The 22,500-nt window shown below is 34.4% G+C and overlaps 1 protein-coding gene and 1 pseudogene across 2 annotated transcripts in view; both read right to left on the bottom strand.

The window, feature by feature from the left end:
* Positions 1-22,500, bottom strand: part of LOC145247367 (Krueppel-like factor 6) — a 294,094-nt gene that overhangs the window by 195,295 nt on the left and 76,299 nt on the right. The gene's annotated exons all lie outside the window — the stretch shown is intronic.
* On the bottom strand, positions 15,723-15,859 carry LOC145247626 (U2 spliceosomal RNA; annotated as a pseudogene).

The raw sequence follows: 22,500 nt of genomic DNA, 5'->3' as shown, positions 1-22,500 counted from the left end.
TTTTCGACATAATATTATTTTGGATGCTATCGTTTTTCTCCTGATGAGATGATAGCCGAAAGAGCTCTCGAGAAACTTCCGCCTATTTTATTCAAAACTGTATATAAATTCTGTACCTCCAAACATTTATTTAAATATACCAATATATATATACATACATATATATATACATATATACATACATATACATATATATATATACATACATATATATATATACACATATATGTACATATATATACACATGCATATATATACATATATCTATATATACACATACATATATATACATATATATATACATGCATATATATATATATACATATATATAAACATACATATTGTTCTGGAACTCGCGGCAGTTATTCCTCAGAATCTTGCTTTCAGGTACCTACAATACCATCTAGCAGTCAATTTTAGAAAGCGTACGTTGGTCAGACAGATAAACTCAAATTAACATAACGAAAACAACTATTACGTTGAAAACGCTTTATTAATTAGTAAAAAAATCTGAATTGAGCGGATTACCCAGTCCACGTCGAAAATATTTAGCGCAGCAACAGAAATCCTCAGCCGCGTTACACTCGGATACATTACCAATTGCAAGATGTCCTCTGCCGCATCATACCGCACGCGGTCGAAAGTTTCAGCCTCAACCAAGTCTACTTCAGCTCGGGCCAGAGCAGAAGCAGCTCAAGCTCATCTTGCCTTTATTGACAGCGAAGCGGACCTAGAACAGGAGCTTGAAATCTTGAGGATTAATGCTCTACAGAAAGAGGTAGAGCTAAAAACAAAATTAAAAAAAATAAAAGCGCGCAAAGAAGTGGCCCTCACAGCCACCTGCTCCAGCAGAGATGAAAGCTCAGTCACCTCCTCTCATCGCCACAGAACCAACCCCATGCTCGACCAACCGCCTCACGACGCATTACAACGTGTCATCAGCCAGAGGTCCCTAAAACAGTCGGAGGCATGAATCGTTCCCCCTGCCGATCAGCACATCCGACCTCCTCCTGACCAACCCCTGGACCCTCCACACGACCTTTTACTATACATGGCCCGCCGGGAAATGCTCTCCTCAAGATTCTCAGACCAACCTAAGGACTATAGAACCTGGAAAGCGTCTTTCCTGAACACTATCTCGGGATTGAGACTTTCTCCTCGGGAGGAGATGGATATGCTGGTCAAGTGGCTCGGCAGACACTCTTCAGACCAAGCCAACAGACTAAGGACTGCTCACTTCAACCGGCCTGAAAAGGGGCTGTATGAGATATGGAGGAGGCTCGACAAATGCTACGGAGCCGTCAAAGTCATTGAGGACTCTATTTTCAAGAGACTCAAAGTGTTCCCTAAGATCACAAGGGACTACACAAAACTCAGAGACCTAAGCGATCTTCTTGCAGAGGTTCAAGCTCTGAAGGACGATGGGGACATACCCGGCCTTGCCACCTTGGACACTGCCCGCGGCATCCGGCAAGTAGTGGAAAAGCTCCCACTTTCTATAGGAGACAAGTGGGCATCATACGGTGCGAAATACAAACGACAACATCAAGTGTCCTTACCCCCTTTCTCTGTTTTTGTCGGTTTCATAGAACAGCAGGCAGATGACCGAAATGACCCCAGCTTCTATCGGACAATGGACAGTCAATCCCCTAAAGGGCACGAAAGGGCGAGTTGCGGTGAGGTCTCCGTCCATAAGATCGAGGTTAAAGCAAAGGACTGCAGCCGACTATGCCCCATCCACAACACGCCTCATCCTCTCCGAAAATGCTGGGCATTTAGGAAAAAACCTTTGTCCGAAAGGAAAGACATCCTTAGACAAAATGGGATGTGTCTCCGATGCTGCTCCACCACAGACCACATAGCGAAGGAATGCAAGGCCATCCTTAAATGCACAGAATGTGGCAGCGACAGCCACGAAAGCTCGATGCATCCACAACCGACACCCCAACCAACCAATGCCAGACCCATGCCGTTGCACGGCGGGGAGAAGGAAGATGTCTCGACCAATTGTTTACAAATCTGTGGAGACAACCTAAATGGACGATCATGCTCCAAGATTTGCTTGGTTAACATATATGCAAGTGGACAAGAAAAGTCGCTTAAGGCATATGCTGTGATTGACGAGCACAGCAACAAATCCCTGGCTCGCTTGGAGTTCTTCGACTTCTTCAACGACCGGGGCCCTACCTCAACATACACCCTGAAAACCTGTGCTGGAGTCACGCAGGCGTCAGGAAGAAGAGCGCTAGGATACAGGGTGGGGTCGCTCGACGGGAAAACCACATACACTCTGCCAACCTTGATTGAGTGTAATGAGATCCCAGACGACCGGTCTGAGATACCGACACCCGACGTGGTGCGGAAACTGCTCCACTTAGCGATCATCGCAGATGAGGTACCTGCCCTGGATCCGGACGCACCCATCTTGCTACTACTGGGACGTGACGTCATTGATGCCCACAAGGTCCGGAGAACGATCAACGGTCCGCGCGGTGCCCCCTATGCCCAGAAACTGGATCTAGGATGGAGCGTGGTGGGCGAAATTTGTCCTGAAAGAACGAAAAACAAGAAAAAGGTTAGTCAGAGATCGGGTATCATGAAGAAGCAGAACAATGTTGGACAATCACGGTCTGTCAATTCTGCAGCCGATACTGTGGGTCCAATGCGATCAAAATCTGAAAATTCTGGCCTCAGCACCAGTTCAACTTCGATAGCAGACCAGAAGCCAACAGGGACTGCACTTGGGGAGCAATATCTCAGTAAAAGTCATGAAAATCTTGCCGTGCGTCAGAAGAAACTTTCCCTACTGACAGATCAATCCAAGTTGAATACTAATACGGCTGCGACTACTATTGCCACTACTACCACCACCACTAGTACAAAGACGGATTCCAGAAAACCTAGTAACAAAGAAGAGGTTCTGAAGGAAAAAGGCAAAAATGTCTTCACAAAACTGTCATATCGCTGTTCTTCGAATTCCCACGCGATCTCGTTTTAGTCTCGTTCTGCGATTCTGCCCCTCCTTCCTCCTTTTCACCGCAGAATTCAAAACTACACGGACGGACTTTACTCGACTCCATGAACTGGGCTTTCCCCGTTTAAGCCATGAGGTACGTTTAGAACATTCTATTATTCCTTTACCTGGCTATTCCTTCTATGAAGAACTCGAAACCGTTTCTGTTTATTTAACCTAGTGTGTGACTTCTATATTTAATTTGTAGAAATTCTAATTTATTATTTCCTTCTTCGTTCGCACAGAACTTATATCTTTTCTCAGACTTCTATTATTTTTATTTCATGGGCGCTTGGGTAGTTTATGCACCACACCAAAATAACAACCTTTGTAAAAAAGAGACATAACTGTTTCATACTTTCACCCAACGATTTAATAAAAAGAAAAAGACATTTTCTAACCACTCCATACTTTCACCTAACGATTTAATAAGAAAAAAGAAAATACATTTTCTAACCACTCCATACTTTCGCCTAACGATTTAATAATAATAATAATAAAAAGGAAGGGACATTTTTTAGCCGCTCCAGACTTTCACCTAACAATTTAATGGAGAAAAGACACTTTTCTAACTGTTACGGACTTTCACCTAACAGTTGATTGAAAAAGATAAGATATCCCAGAATCTGTTAATTTGGAAGCCTGTCCAAAACATTATTTTCATGTATTATTTCCTTTTGTTTAATTATGTTTTCTCCTTTTAACTATTTGTTTTGTTTTTGTTTAAGATTTTTTACCTAATTAATAAAGCGTTTTCAACATAATAGTTGTTTTCGTTATGTTAATTTGAGTTTATCTGTCTGACCAACGCACGCTTTCTAAAGTTGACTGCTAGACGGTATTGTAGGTACCTGAAAGCAAGATTCTGAGGAATAACTGCCGCGAGTTCCAGAACACATATATACATGCATATATATACATACATATATACACATATATACACATACATATATATACATACATATATACATGCATACACATAAATATACATACATATATACACATACATATATATACATATATACACATACATATATGTGTGTGGCATCCGTCAGTCAAAACGACTATGGATCAGCGCCGTATTAAGATGTTGCCTGTATGCATCCTTTTGTGTGACTGTAGAGACCAATTCTTGATTTGCATAGTCTGCCACAGCCTTGACATACGAAGGTTGTTATGCAATTTGCCGCTTCGTCCGGCTGTTCCGCCTGTACACTCGCTCTTCTCCTAGCTCTCTTTGCAGCGTTTTCAACATGGAGGGTCCTCTCGCTGATGATAATTCCCTGGCGTATCATTTTGACAGTTCTGTTAGCTGCAGAGGCTTCCCATGTATTCCTGTCCACCGAGAAAGCCTTCATGTCACGCTTGCAGACATCCCTGTAGCGAAGATGGGGTCGCCCCCTCTTTCTTGAGCCTGAGGCAAGCTCGCCATAGAGAAGGTCTTTAGGGATGCGCCCATCATCCATCCTGCGCACATGGCCCAGCCAGCGAAGACGTCGCTCACGCAGTAGGGAGTAAATGGATGGGATGCCTGTTCTCTGCAGAACATCAGTATTACTCACTCTGTCCTGCCATGTGATACCAAGTATCCTACGTATACACCTCATATGGAAGACCTGGAGTTTCCTCTCTTGTGTTGAGTATGTAGTCCAGGATTCACTCCCATACAGTAGAACACTGAGGATGCACGCTCTGTAGACGGTCATCTTGGTGGAAGTGGTAAGGTGCCTGTTTTCCCAGACTCTTTTAGAGAGGGTTGTGGATGCCTTTCCAATCCTTTTGTTTAGCTCCACGTCCAATGACAGGGTGTCTGAAGCAGTGGAGCCTAGATATTGAAACTGACATACAACCTCTAGTGGTGTGTCTTGGATTGTGATGCTGGGTGGAGAGGCGGTTGCTTGTCCCATAACTTGGGTTTTCTTCTGGCTGATGGTGAGACCGAACAGGCTGCAAGCATTAGCAAACCTGTCCATCAGTCTTTGAAGACCATCATACATATATACAATATACATATATATATACATACATATATACAATATACATATACATACATATATGCCTATATATACATACATATATATACATATATACCTATATATACATACATATATATGCATATATATACATAATATATATACACATACATATATATATACGTGTATACGTATATACATACATATATATATGCATACATATATATATACTAGTGGTGGGACGATTAATCGGAATCGGAATCGTTAATCGTAAGAATCGTGTATTTTGGGAGGTATCGGAATCGGAATCGCATCGTTAAAAAATACTTTAATTTTCCGATTCCTTCATTACGATTCTTTTAGTCTGATGTTGAAAAAAAGAAAAAAATTTCCTGATATTTCTAACTGCAAGAGAGAAATGTAGCATGTTATAAAAAGAAACCAAAGAAATTTATTATTAACAGGGCAATGCTTAGTGCCCCTCCCTTACAAGGTTCATTCATTCAGATCTATTGTAATCAACACTACAAAAGAGTTAACTTGAAAAGAAGTATGCAGGGCTCTACATTGCGAGTAAAAATAAAAAAAACGCTTATCTTTTTGGCGATTGTTTTTTTTTACTGACAAATCTTCTAATACTGAATGAAAATGCTTTTTCAACTTATATTTTCTTAAAATAAAACGAGCAAAGTCAAATTATTTAAACAGTAAACGGTTTAATAGAACAATGTACTTTTTTTCTTTTTTTTAAAAGAAGGCTTTTGAAAGAAATATCTCTAAAATGAAATTGATCACGTTGTATTATTTCGCAAAGTTGTGACAGTTGTCGGCTTCTTTTGATGTTTCCAAAAAATCGACCCCATACCTATCTCTTCCAAACCTAAAGTTATTAAATAACCCCTTCGTTAATTCAAGGGTAATTAATTCAATTCAGTCAAGTTTTTTTTTTTAATTTCATTGAAATAAAATCCATTTTTTAAATTTTTTTCTCCAGAAAGATAAAACCCTGAATTTGATTATATTAAAAGCAGAATAATATAATCTTTTTTCTAGAATTTTAAATTGAAAATTAAAAGTGTTTTGCGCAGTTTTTTGCCGAACGAAAAAGAAATTAATATATATATTTTTAAAAGGTTTTGTAATCAATTAATTTTTATGTCTAAATAATATTTACGATTAATTAAATAATTTCATTTTAAAAAGTATTTATGAATAGAATTTTACTTAAGACTTATAGTTTATCAATATTGAACCGCATCAACCATGTGTGAATTGAACACAGTCAACAAAAAAAAAAAAATTCAAAAGAAAATGCATATTTGCATTTCATTATGTAAACTTTTATACATTGGTTTCCAAAATTAAATTCTATAAAGTTTTTTTGTTAACTACCGGTTAGTACAATTTACCGCCCCATCCCTTTATATTTTTTTCTTTCTGTCTTTTTTAGCGGATTTTTTTTTTTTTTTTTACACAGTGATCACCACTTATCAAGGCCCGGAAGCCACTCAGGGATAAGGGTTATTGCAAGTACATTACGTTAGTGTGGAGATTTGATGAAGTGTTTAATTAGGCGGCTGGTTCATTAGGAATTTGTTAACATTGGACTTGAAGACATCCAAGTTGTAGTCCGGAGGGAAGCAGGCAGACGGAACAGAGTTCCACAGGTGTGTAGTTCTAAGAAAGAAGCTTTGTTCATGGAATCCGCGTTTTGATTTAGGCACAGATATAGAGTGGGGGAAATTTTTCACAGTGGATTCAGCTAGACGGGTGTTTTTCATGAAAGATTGGCGAGGGGGGACCAGGGATTGGAGTTCAGACGAGCACCTGCCATGAAAATAATGATAAAACAAGGATAGGCTCGCAACGTCTCTTCTGTGGGAGAGAGGTTGCAGGGTAGAGAAAAGAGCATCCCCCACTAAACCACGAAGACAATTTTGTACTCTGTCAAGGCATGATAGGCTGTTTTTGGCAGCTCCTGCCCAGATATGGCAACAGTATTCCATCCTTGGACATACTTGGCTTTTATATAGATAGAGAATTGCATCAGTAGTGAGATATCTTCTGGAGCGGTAGAAGGATCCCACCATCTTTCCAGCGACCTTGGCAACAGACTTGATGTACGTGTTCCATTTCAGATCAGGAGTAAAGGTCAAACCCAGAAGCTTGTCAAAACATGGGGCCTCACCCAGACGAGAGCCATCCATCATAACTGATGCCAGCTGGGGATCAGAGCGTTGATGATGTAAGGATAGGAGTTTGGTTTTGGATGCATTAAAGGTAACCAGCCACATCTTCCCCCACTGAACCAGGCGCTCGAGATCAGAGGAGAGAGAATCCGAGAGAACTTTGTCATTTACAGCCTTTGATGTGTTGCCGTAGATGGTCGTGTCATCAGCATAGATGTCAACGAATGATTTAAGTATGTGTTTAGGGAGGTCATTGATGTAGATCAGGAAGAGAGTTGGGCCCAGGATTGACCCCTGAGGGACTCCAGCATTTATATTGCAGGCCTCCGATTTTTGTCCATCTACCACTACTCTTATGAGCGTATCGGAGAGAAATGATTTAATGATTGAGAAAACATTTCCAGTTATACCGTAGCTGGAAATCTTGTGAAGTAGACCCTTATGCCATACCTTGTCGAAGGCCTTTGATATGTCAAGAGCAATTGCCCTAGAAACGAAGCCTTTGTCAAGAGATTCACTAATCCTGTGGGATATAACCGTCAGCACATCTGCGGTAGATCTTGCAGAGCAGAAATCATATTGTGTGTCACTAAGAAGGTTATTCCTGCTGAGGTGGTTGACTATTTCTCTATTTAATATGGATTCCAGAAACTTACTCATAATACACAGGAGACTTATTGGTCTGTACTGAGAGGGAGAGGACTCATCACCTGAATTCTTAAATACAGGGCAAACTGATGAGGTCTTCCAGGAGGTCGGAAAGCACTTCTCCTTAAGGCAGCGCTTAAATAGTTTCGTAAGTATGGGAGCAAGTTCTGGTTGAAGCTTTTTTAACACTATAATTGGGATGCCATCAGGGCCAGTTGCCTTACTAGAATCTAGGTTCTTGATTAGCTTGGCGACCTCATGCACGGATATTTGTATGTTACCTAGCTTGTTCTGTGTTGTAGGAGGAAATATGGGGAGTTGATGGCCTTCGTCGCATAGGGTAGAATTAGCTGCAAAGTTCTTTGCAAATAGTTTGGCCCTGTCTGACGCTGACTAGATGACCTTTGGTCCATTGATAATGGTTGGGATTGAACGCACAACGCCAAAGTCCAAAAAAAGTCTTCCATGGAAACTTTTTGAAGTTGATGAAGATGATGAGTTGAAAGCCATTTGCAAAGTCTGTCAAATTAAAATATCGCGAGGAATAAAACCATCTAACATGACCACAACCAACATGTTAAAACATTTAACTATGATGCATCCAAATAAATTGGAGGAGCAAAATAAAAATGAAAAGGAACAAAAAATTACCAACTAGTCACTCAGAGCAGTTTTATTAGTGAGGGTCGAAATCGCAGTGTCTTTTTTTTTTTTTGCCTACGTCACCATCTAGGTGTCACCAATTTTTTTAACCCTCCTTAACTTCAAAGAGTAAATACAATATATACAACTAAAAAAAATAATTTTTAAAAATGCTGATTCTATTCATGAAAAATTCTTTTAACTAGAAATTAAAACTTAGGTAAAGATAGCTGACTGACAGCAACAGGAGCACTGGTTAACTACTGAACCACGTGGAAAGGTGTGGGGGGGAGGAAAAAAAGGAAATTAAATGATGATAATAAATTATGATAACCGTCTTTGAAAGGCACTAAACTCCTAAAATTTACTTCTTTAAAATTTTAGGCGGCACTCCCCGGCGATTTTAAAGCACTCTCTCTCTCAAAAAAAAAAAAAAAAAAAAAAAAAGATTTAATTTTTAAGTTTGGGAAAGATATATTTATTATAACCGAATTCTTGTATGAAGACTGGATCTACTTTATTGGACGTTAATTTGTGAGATAAGTAATTTTTCAATGTTTAATATGTTTTTAAAGTTTCAATTATCAATTAAATTTTTTTAATTGCGTTTATTTTTCAATTTATTTTAAAAAAACAGGGTTTTAAATGTATTTTTCAAGGTAACAAGCTTCGAAAGAAGTCTAATAAAAAAATCATTTAATTTTTAATTTCGACAACCCTGAGAATTTAATTATTAAAAAAATATTGAAATGTGACATTTTTTTATTTAACATTTCTATTAGTTCAATTAATTTTCTTTCAATAATTCATTTCACTCAACAAACTTCACCATTTTTTTTTTATCGTTTTCTGTAATTTTGGTAATTATGTTTGCTCAATTTTATCTAGTATTTCATTTGTTTTTTATAGTGGTATCATTTTTATATGTGTTCCTTTGATATACCCTATTTCAAAATTAGTTTGGCTAAACTTATTCTTCACGTTAGAAACAACGTGTAAAAGCAATGAAAAAGTAAGAAAAAATAATAGGTGTTAACTACTCCTTGTGAATTATGGAGGTCTGAAGAACTGCCGTCACAAATACAACTATCAATAGCCAAACAAAAAATCGTTTTTGAAATTCCTTTAATTGTAACTTTTCGCTATACCTACCTTTTTGGTATAAAACACAAAAACTTTCGATTAATGGTATTTCTCATATATGGTCGTTAACTTTGGAAAGGTTATTTTGTATCAACGGCGCCATGTCACATGGTATATTGTTTTTTTTTTTTCATTAAGCACGTTCATTTATAAATTTTTAAATTAAATAGTTATCTTTTTTATATTTAATTAGTATATATTTTCTTTCTCTTCCGCTATATTTTTTTTATTTAATTCATTAAATCTGTTAATTATGATGACCAAAATAATGAATCGTGTTAATTTATTCTCTAATTTTCTTGTTTTTGTTCTGTTATATAAATTCTATTTTATTTGTTTTTTTTCTGAAGGATAAATTCTATTTTATTTGAGTTTTTTTTCTGTATTCCAATTAAGTAAAATAAATTTTCTCGAAAATAAATTTTGCTAAGTTTTCCGTTTAGTTTACTATATAATAATTTTATTTAAACCAAAACACGACTGTGTACTGGTGTAGACATAAAATATCTCTTCCAAAGTTAGGGAACATATTTGGGAACTACCGACCATAAGTATAAAACTACCTGGTATATTTCAAAACAATAATTCCCTAGGAATCGGAATCGGAATCGTACTTGGTATCGGAATCGTTAATCAATATTTTCCTGGAATCGGAATCGGAATCGTATAAAAATTAGGAATCGTCCCAACACTAATATATACATACATACATACATATATATATACATACATACACATACATACATATATGATGAGTGCAACATCTTTTCAGACGAATACCACTCCCTCAGACACTGAAAGTTCATGAGCCCGAAAAATGACATATAGTCCTGCCAGCAAATTCACATGCTCAAGCAGACATGACACTAAAGACGGTCATTGTTATACATACATATATATACACGCACACATACATACATATGTACACATATCACACACATATATACATGCGTACATACACAATACACAATATGCACACATACATATACATACACACACACATGCAAATATAAACAAGACGGTCATTGATATACATACATATAAGTATTTACATGCATACATACATACATACATGTCTATAAGCATACGCTCATATATACCCATATACATACACAATGCATAATACACAAACATACATATACATACCCACATTCATACATACACATATACATATACATCCACATATACAAATACATACACACATATAATTACACATACATATACGTACACATATGCACATATATATATATACATACAATTACCTACATATACATACACATCCATATATATGCATTCATACACATATACATGCATACATATATATACATACATACAAACATATATATACATACATACATATATATATACATACATACATATATATACATACATACATATATATACATACATACAAACATATATATACATACATACATGCATACATATACATACATACATACGTGCATACATACATATACATACATACATGCATACATATACATACATACATGCATACATACATATACATACATACATGCATGCATACATACATACATGCATACATATATACAATCGATAAGAGTGGATGACTTTCGAAAATATCGTAAAAAAAAAAAGCGACCTCTGCCTTCAGAAAAGTGCCCTATTAAGTGTGAAGAAACTGATGTTTTTAGCCAATTTTTCGGTATTTGTTGTCTGAAGGGCTGAGGTTTAAAACGATACTTATCTTGTGAAAATCTGTCCACTCTCTCTAAAGTTTTAGGCAGACATGCAAACTTACATACACCGATTTATATATTTGTAGCTCAAATTTTTTACCCAAACTGATTAAAAAGCTTGCCCTATCTCTGAATAATCTTTATGTAAAATTTCAAATGTTTAGAGAAGAAATTGTCTGAGTAATTTGGTAGAGACTGCAGAGGTCAAATTCTTTTAAACTTCCACCCCTATTATGACTCCTGAACATTGAATGTTTTGAGCACAAATCAAGTTATTAAGCTAGATCCATGTCCCAGGAACCTATATCTAAAATTTCATGTTTTTGAACCCAAAATTGTCGGAGGAGTTCTCAAAGGTCAAATCGTTGAACTTTGACCTTTTAACTGCAAAATTTCTGGCCGAAAGCTGATTACAAAGATTTTCCCAAATCTCAGTACCCTGTATATCAACTTTCAAGCCTGTAGATTGAAAATTGACAGAGTTATTCTGTAGGGAAATGTACACAGACAGACTGACACTTCCAGTTTTATATATAAATTTAATTTATCTATATAGCTATAAAAGTGAACGTGTCTTTGTGTCTGTCTGTCTGTGTATGTCTGTCTGTGTACATTTCCCTACTCAATAACTGTCAATTTTTAGTATACAGACTCGAAATTTAATATACAGGGTATTGAGATTTGGGAAAATCGAGGTGATCGGGTTTGGCTGTTAAGGGGTCAAAGTTCAACGATTTGACCTTTGAGAACTCTACCAAACTCCTCCGACAATTTGAGGTCTAAACACTTGAAATTTTAGATATACGTTCCTTGTACATGGATCCAACTTAACTTAATTTGAGTCCAAAACAATAAATGTTAAAGGGGTCATAATAGGAGTAAAAAAAAAAAAAAATTGACCGTTTTTTTTATTTTTTTTATTTTTGCTCAGAATACACCTCCAAATACCCGGGCAACGCCAGGCAACCATGCTAGTACATCTATAAAAGTGGGTACTGAGATTTGGGAAAATGTATTTGATCGGTTTTCGGCCAGATATTTGGTGTGAAGGGGCCAAATTTCCACGAGTTGACCTTTGAGAACTCTACCAAACTCCTCTGACAATGTAGGGTCTACATACTTGAAATTTTAGATATAGGTTCCTTGTACATGGATCTAACTTAATAACTTGATTTGAGCCCAGAATAATAAATTTTAAGTGGTCATAATAGGAATCAAAGTTTTAAAAAATTGACCTCTGCGGTCTCTACCAAATTACTCAGACAATTTCTGATCTAAACATTTAAAATTTTACATAAAGGGTATTCAGAGATAGGGCAAGCTTTTTCATCGGTTTGGATCGAAAATTTTTCGTTACCAATATATAAATGTATGTGTGTATGTATGTTTGCATGTCTGCCCAACACTTTCGACAGAGGCGACGGATTTTCTTAAGATGAGTATCATTTTGAAGTTCGACCTTTTATCGACCAAATATCGAAAAATTGGCTAAAAACATTAATATTTTAATCTTAAACTGGGCCCTTTTCTACAGGGGTGGTCGCTTTTTTCGCCGATATTTTTGAAAGTCATCCTCTCCTTTCAATTGTCTTGCCTTAATTAAAACCTACGTCACTTCCGGTTTGGCAGTGGTCGTAACAGCATAGACATCAGGTTTTTACCCCGTTCTTTTCCTCTTTTGCGGTACGGGTTCGAGCTTGCCTTTCCACTACAACTATTGCTTTTTTTTTTTGCTCAACATACACATCCAAACACCCGGGCAACGCTAGGCTGAAATGCTAGTATTAATATATAAATCTCACTATGTGTGTGTATGTATCTGTCTCCGTTTTTTAAATTTTATCTCCTAAAGGGATGGTCTCTTGACGGGGTGCAGTAGCTCAAAAGATTGCATATATGTTGCCGAATTAGGGTATTTAATTGATTAAAACAATTGTTAAAGGATTCAAAAAAACGGTGTTTAAACTTGAAAAATAATTTGACAAATTTAGCGCCTATGGCGTCGTTGTATGCATGAGCACAATTTGTAACAGATTTTAGTAAATTTACAAGCTTTTGAAAGCAGTCGTTTCTTTGGTGCAGTGTGTAGCGCCATCGATTACTAATATCAATGCTGTGGGTTCGAGCTCCACCATTTCATTGTTTATTTTTGTAACATTCCGATATTCTGATGACTTTTAAAATTACACCGATGCTGAGAACATCTATGCTATTTTCTCCGATTCCGACCCACACATAGAATTCACCATCGAACACCCCAGTAATGACGGATCCCTATCACTCCTATACTTCAACCTAAAAATATCAGATGAAGGGACCGTCATTACTAAATTCTACCGAAAACCAGCCAGCCGAAGTATATTTGTACACTACAAGTCGGCCCTCCCTACTAAGGCCATCATCGGATATGCTAGGAATGAGATCACCCGCATTCAAAACAAATGCAGCAAGCCAAAAAACAAGACAGAATGCACAAAACGGTTCCACGAGGTCATAGAGACAAACGGATACCCCAGCACTGTCATTAAACACCTTTGGAACACGAGAAAACGTGTAAGAAGCTTCCCCACCAATATTTGCTTCCTTAAAATGCCCCATCTTAGCGACAAGATCACAACGGCTATCTGCAGGGCTATCAGAAGAGAGGATCTCAATATGCAACTAGCCCACTCTGGGCTATCCCTTAGACAGAAACTCTCTAAACGCAGGCACAATGAGGACCCACAACCATGCACATTACAAATTGCCCCGTATACCCCGCAACAATCTACCACCGTACACACGTAGTATACAGACTAAAATGCTCTGCCTGCGGAAAATTCTATGTGGGCAGCACCACGAGACCCCTACACATAAGTCAAGGAACATACACAAACACAAGCATCATCATTCCGCAAACACCTCAACACCTGCAGAAACACTAATACATCTATTAAAGTCGACATTTTAACCACAGAACGCAATATTGGGAATCTTCGCATAAAGGAATCGGTACTAATGTCCAAATTACTGCCAGAACTCAACAACAGACTGGAGCTCGGATCTTCATTCATTATATAACTCTACATACGGCTCCCACCTAAGACTCACCATTACAACCATAACCCATTAGAACAAATACACCACTGCACACTGCTCACAGCCCAACTCACAATCCCGTTAAGACATTACTACAAGGCCTTCCCATATAAATTATATATATAAAATAAATAAATAATAAAATAAAAGAAATCTAATAAATAAAAAACAGCAGTATATATTTAAAACAAAAAAATTTAAATATAGCTAACTGAAGTAACACAAACCAATTAAAAATGAAGTAAAAAAAAAGAAGAAAATGTCCCATCTATTACCACGTATAACCCCATGGAAATAAATAAATTAACAACTCCCAAAGAATGTCATCCCAATGTCCCCCTCCCCACCTATCTTCCTACTCCTGGCAACACTAACCTAAACACCCAGCTGCCCACTGAGAGCGCACCACTCCACACCCCACCTCCCCTCCTCTCTCACATCCCACCCCTGCTCTATCCTTCAATAGATGACCGGACACAGCCAACTTACGTGACCTAGATAAACTTAGACAACCCACATATCAGCAGCAAAAAAAATAATAATAATAATAGTAATAATGATAAAGACAACAAAATAGAGAACATACAAAATTCAAAAAAGCTCACGCCAAACCAACAAGTTATAAACCAAAAAAAAAGAAGACAAATAAATAAATAAAAATTATAAACATGTTAATTACCTAATCAGACCATACATAAATCCCCTACTCACATTTGTTCCGATGCCCCACATAGCTACCCAACTTCCGCTCCATTATCTAGCATGCTTTGAATCGATCTGTTACGCCCACCATTTGAAAAGGGAATTTTTTCCAAAATTAATAATGGATATTGTCGCAGACATAACAAGTAAGACATTTTACCTAATACAACTGAATAAATATATGTATATATAAACATATGTGTATGTACTTATTGATTTGTAAATCGCCACTTGTTCTCGTCTACTTTTACCAACAATGACTATATTTCATTCCTCGCATTGTGACAGCCTTCTAAATCTCTACTACATTTTAAAATTACGTAATAATTATACAAGAACACTTTTATGTAAAAACAAGGCCGATAGCCATTAGTCGCGTGCTCTCGTGTAATGAATGAATGCGTGAATGTAGGATTGACATGAAATTCTTAAAGCTAAACTAAAATGACCAAAAAATGGGCTGAAATGACTTAAATAAATAAAAAGTAAATGACTTAGAATGGCGTTAATGACCTTAAGAATGACTTGAATGCTTAAAAAGTAACTGGAATCCTTCAAAATCAACTTGAATGATCTGGAGAATGACTTGAATGGCTTTGAGAGTGACTGGCTGTAAAGTGGGTGATCATTTTACATTAAATTAATACAGAAAAGTGATCCCCACTTTATATCACAAAGTTAGAAACATAAGTACAGCATGTAGTAAGAACAGATACAACACTTTGATCTTGGCCAAAAGGCCAAGAAAAGTGTATTTATTTTCTCCCCTACCGAGCAAATTAGGCACAAGGCCGATTTTTAATGTGAGGAGTGAAGGGGAAATGGGGACCAAATCCCTGGAGAGTAGGGGAGCTGGATAGTGACAATTGGTATGAAAGGTTGCCCCTACATTGACCAAGGTCTTATATGTGGGGTTGCTCCTACATATGGTCTTTGCTTAAGGCCAAGAACGCTTAAAAAGCTAAGAACAGCATCTATTAACAACAGACCTTTGATCTTAACCAAAAAGGCCAAGAACAAAAGTGTTATAGACAGACCAACAGACCGACCAACCGACAGACCGACCGAGCGACTGACAGACCGACCGACAGACTGACGTAGTGACTTATAGAGTCACTTGCACGCAACTAAAAATACAGAAAAAAATTTTTGCTGTACATAACGAAAATGTCATATTCCAAATATATAGGATATATTATATATTGGTTTATTTGTTACATTCCAATAATCATGTAAATAGATCCTGTAATGGAATTTTGTATTGAATTCATTCCTAAACTAATTAACCGACCATTATGAATTTTAAGAGTGTGTATATGCTTATATATTTGTATGTGTTGGATTCACTCCTAAACTAATTAACCGATCATTATTAATTGTAATTATGTGTATATGATTATATATTTCTATGTATTGAATTCACTCCTAAACTTATTAACCGATCATTATTAATTTTAATTAGGTGTACATGTTTATATATTTCTACTAGACTACCTGTGACCCGTTGGGTCAGTATGTTAGATTAGCTATGGAATTAATGTATGACCGTGACACTTCTATATAGCTATGTATGAGCGTGACACTTCTGACGCAAAGAAAATAGTTTTTGCGACATAACAGAAACATTTCTATGAAAGTATATTAAAATGAAAAAAGAATATAGATAGATTTCTATGAGTCGTTCTGTTTATAATTGTTTATTTTTGAAAAAAAACAAAAACTTACAGCCATTGAATTATAAGTGGTTTGCCATACTTATAGGTAAATGTGCACTGAACAGATACTGTAATACTTAAAGTTAAATTCAAATTTTGACATATTTTTAAATGAAATTGTTAGTTGAAAGTACAGAATAGTTAAAAGCACTCTTCCCATGTTAAGAATAGCTTTATAAATAGAAAATGAAATAAAATGTAACTTTTTCATTTAATTTAAACAAACATTCATGACCCATTGGATCAAATATTTAATTCATGTTAATAATAAGGTCAATAAAACTAATTAAGACAATGTGGAAATGAACAATGTAAAAAAAAAAAAAAAAAAAAAGCAGAAAGTATTAACAATTGTTTATTTGGATAATTTAAACACAAAAACAAACAAACAATTGGGACGCTGAAAACGTACACAGTAAAACAATACGTTTTATTGTGTTGATCATTTATTTGTAAAAAACAACATTTTCGGGGTTATTTATTTATGTTGGTAGTGTAGAAGAAAATGTATGAATGTTTTTAAGAAAGGTGTATTAAAAAAATGGAGAATAAATTTTTTAAAAAAAGGACGAACGTGGGTAAATCACTGTTGTAAAATGCTCTTATAGTTGTCAACGGGTCAAAGTTGATTTATTTGTAAGAAAATTGTGACAGTATTGTTGTAATATAGAATAGTTGCAAAACAGCCCCACCCTTCCAATGTTCAATAATAATTTTTAAATACTAACGCTAATATTTCAGTCCACAGGTCAAATTCTGCAAAAGTAGCTATTTGTGTTTATTTATTTGCGCTGTTATGGGTTTATGTTTATGTACACATGCGCAAACGGAAGTCATAAACTGGATGTGTGGTTACAAGACTCATTACAAGGTCATTTGAGTTTTATAATTATATAGATAGATTATTGGATTCACTCATAAACTAATTAACCGATCATTATGAATTTTAATTATGTGTATATGTCTGCATATTTGTATGTATTGGATTGACCCCTAAACTAATTAACCGATCATTATGAATTTTATTCATGTGTATATGTTTATATATTTCTATGTATTGGATTCAATCCCAAACTGATTAACCAATTATTATGAATTTTAATTATGTGCATATGATTATATACTCTATTATTGGATCCATTTATAAACTAATTAACCGATCATTATTAATTATAATTATGTCTATATGATCATATAATTATGCATATATGACTATATATTGCTATCATTGGATTCACCTCCAAACTAATTAACCGATCATTATGAATGAGTGTGTATATGTTTATATATTTGTATGTGTTAGATTCACTCCTAAACTAATTAATCGATAATTATGAATTTTAATTATGTGTATATGATTATATATTTCTATGCATTGAATTCACTCCTAAACTAATTAACCGATCATTTTTAATTTTAAGGATGCGTGTATGATTATATATTTGTTTGTGTTAGATTCACTCCTAAACTAATTAACCGATCATTATGAATTTTGATTATGTGTATATGATTATATATTTTTGTGTCTTGGATCCACTCCAAAATGACTTAACTGATCATTATGAATTATATGTACATAAAAGTAATCAAAACCGAAAATCATGTAATATATTCGAGTTGCATGACATTTATATAAGAAATAAGGTGCTTCTTTACAATAGCACTCTGATGTAAAAACAAAAAGAATCTTACCTGTGATACAGGGAAAAGTTAACACAATAGAAAATTATGTAAAATTATCGAGTAGTTTCATCTATATCTTAGAAATGACGTACTTTAACATTATCCTACCCAAAAAATAAGGTACTTGTGCAGTATAGTACTTATATGAAAAAAACAAAGAAAATCCTACTTGTGACGTGCATAAGTTATTAAAAACAAAAATCATGTAATATATTCAGGTAGTATGACTTTTAAATGAGAAATAAGGTTCTTCTTCACTATACAACTCTGATGTAAAAACAAACTCTTACCTGTGACATACAGAAAAGTTTGCACAACAGAAAATTATGTAAATTATTTTAAATATGTATTGGACATTACCCGCCCTAGGTAAGGAGTTTTTTCCCATATATGTGCCTGCCCTAGGCAAGGAGTTTTTTCCCATATATGTGCTGTAAATTTCCTGTCCTAGGGAAAGTACAATTATTTCATATATTCTTTTGCTCAAGATGCTAAATGATACATAGGCATAAAATATTTCGGTACTCTTGCATAATTTGACCTGAATTCTCGTGAATTCCCGCCAAGCATGGATCAGGCGAGACCGGCAATCATCGGTGTCAACTACGAGCGTTGTTCAAAAATGTTGAAATGTTAACTCGACTTTTTATTTTACCTACTTAATTTTTTTTCTGTTATGTTTTTAGTAATTTTTAAGGTGATATTAAGAGGGCGGGGGTGACTTTTTATTTTCTGATTACACTACAGAAAGAGATGTTTTCACATTTTTTTTTCTTAAAATATCAAAAATCTGCTTGTAAATCATTTTACACTGCCTTAACACTGCAATTTGTTTTTTTATAGTCTCGACAAGATGCGGTCTTACCATTTTTAGGATTCATTTTTCCACTTATTATTATATGCTATAATGATGATCTGCAAAATAGAAATTTGATAATGCAGGGTACTGAGATTTGGGAAAACCGATATGATCGGTTTTCGGCCAGAAATTGGGAGATTAAGGGGTCAAAGTTCAACGATTTGACCTTTGAGAACTTTACCAAACTCCTCCGATAATTTTGGGTCTACACACTTGAAATTTTAGATATAGGTTCTTTAAACAACAAAAATAAAAGTGGTCAATTTTTATAAATTTGACCCCTATTATGACCCCTTAAAATTTAAGGGGTCAAAGTTCAACGATTCATCAGGATCACATCAGGTCTCGCCATTGTATCACCGAGCCAGCACCTCAATCCCCAAGTGAAAACAATCCAGAACGCATTTTCACGGAACTAAACATGCCTCCAGATATGGCAACAGAAAATATTCCATCTACTAACTAACTAACTAATGAATTAATTTTATTCAAACAATTTTCACTACATAAATATATGCAAATAATAGGGGGGAAATAAGTTCAATCCAGCGACTGACACCCTTTCTAACTCAACAATGAACAACAACATATGCAAATAATAAATAAAATATTTATCAATATTCAAATTTTATTTTTAGCTGCAATATTTTAAGTCTAAAAAATTCTTATTTTTTACTGTACTAGAATATCTTGTTCTTTACTTTTCCAGGTTGAATTTCTTGTCCTTTACTTTTCCAGGTTGAATTTCTTGTCCTTTACTTTTCCAGGTTTAATAAAATCTTAAGAATATTACTTTTCATGTGCGCATTTTTCCATATAATATATATATGTACATATATATATATATATGTATATGTACATATGTATATGTACATATATATATATATATACATACATCTATATATATATATGTACATATATATATGTACATATATATATATATATATACATACATCTATATATATATATATGTACATATATATATGTACATATATATATATATATATACATACATCTATATATATATATATGTACATATATATATGTACATATATATATATATGTACATATATATATATATATGTACATACATATATATATATATGTACATATATATATATATATATATGTACATATATATATATATATGTACATATATATATATATGTACATATATATATATGTACATATATATGTACATATATATATATATATGTACATATATATATATATATGTACATATATATATATATATGTACATATATATATATATATGTACATATATATATATATATGTACATATATATATATATATGTACATATATATATATATATATATATGTACATATATATATATGTACATATATATATATATATATGTACATATATATATATATATATATGTACATATATATATATATGTACATATATATATATATATATATATACATATATATATACATATATATATATATATATATGTACATATATATATATATGTACATATATATATATATATATATATACATATATATATACATATATATATATACATATATATATATACATATACATGTATAAACTCTAGCAGTATTACGTGCCCTTACCCGGTGTTGCTTTAATGCCTGTTTTATGCTCCTTTTGATCTGTATCTTCATTAATTCCCATATTTTCATTTTTTTTTTTTTTTTTTGTAATCTTGAAATTTTTAGTAAATTTCGTTTATATCGACATTACTGATCAACGTAGCAGCCACACAGTGGATTTAACATGCCAGCAACAATTCAATTTCTTTCATTTTTCCCATTAACATATATTCTTCCAGCTCAAAACCAACTACTTTGGCGAGGTTTTGGGGTCCATGAATTTGTGAACTTTATGGGGAAGAACCCACAGAATCGACATAAAGTATTCATTGTAAGATTTCATTTGGTTCTCACTGTTTAATTCTGCAATTAGTCAACTGTTTTGAAAAATTCCTTATCCTATGTGTTGCCGGGCATATTATTTGTGCTAGGTTGTTAAGGGCTATGTTTTGTTAAACCGGCATATAAGAAACCTCTGAATCACATTTTCACTAAATATGTGTGTAGAGTGTTTTGCATTCACTTAAGGATCAGTTGCTTGTTCAATGGACGTTCAAAAACAGAAGCATAATTTATTTTTGATTGCTAAAAAACATGTAAATTTTCAAGTCTTATAAAAGTTTTTGCAATTAATGAAAAAAACGATAAGAAATTTACATGCGGTGTTTGAACCTACAGGCCACATCATGCATTAAAAAAACACGGGATCAACTCACTCACAGTAGAATTTTCACGGCCCGTTGTTCTATCATTGTTGCCATGCGACAACATGGAAAAAATGGCTTTACCAATGATAGATAAATTAAAATAACACTTTCGAAATTTGCATTTGCATTTATATAATTGTATATGTATGTATATATTTATGTAATTGTATATATATATGTAGTAACACTGTCGGAACGTCATCCAAAACACCTAAAATGTACAAAAGATGCCAAAAATAAAATTAATGTAGCCAAGAAACTAAAATAAGGTATAAGTTATAATAATATTAAAAACAAAAATGAATAATAGCAATGGTTTGTGTGAAAAAACAAAACAAAATGAAATATAAAGAAGAGAGATTAATAAAATAATTTTATCATAAACTATTAAATAAATTTCTCGATATCACAGGTAGAGTAAGAGTATATATGAAGTAGGAAGTGAAGTGTGCTTATATTTTCTTTATTCATGATCCAAAGGAAAAGCAAATATAGATCATTATTTAATGTGAAAATCCAAGAAATTGTACGAAATTAGAAATTTTGTTTTCAACAACATGGACCAATGTGTCCTCTCGAACTAATGGTAAGGTTTTTTTATGAAACTTTTTCTTAATGGCTCCATGTACGAACGTAGGAAAAACTGACTGTGTGTTTGCCAAAACGAGTGGTTCAAGATCACATCAGTAGTGAACTTACTAAAACTTCAATAAGCTGTAAGCTAAGCCCACTAGTGCTGTACTACTGATATCCTAAATATATTCTTGAATATGTGTGATTAAAAGTTCCCATTGAATTTCTTGTGAACCGGAAACTGAATGATTAATAGAAAACTATTCTTTAA

Source organism: Euprymna scolopes, chromosome 25 (genome assembly GCF_053919585.1).
Source record: "Euprymna scolopes isolate OS-2025 chromosome 25, ASM5391958v1, whole genome shotgun sequence".
Classification (NCBI taxonomy): Eukaryota; Metazoa; Mollusca; class Cephalopoda; order Sepiida; family Sepiolidae; genus Euprymna; species Euprymna scolopes.
Note: the sequence above shows the minus strand (reverse complement) of the source record. Positions and strands in the feature narration are given on the sequence as shown.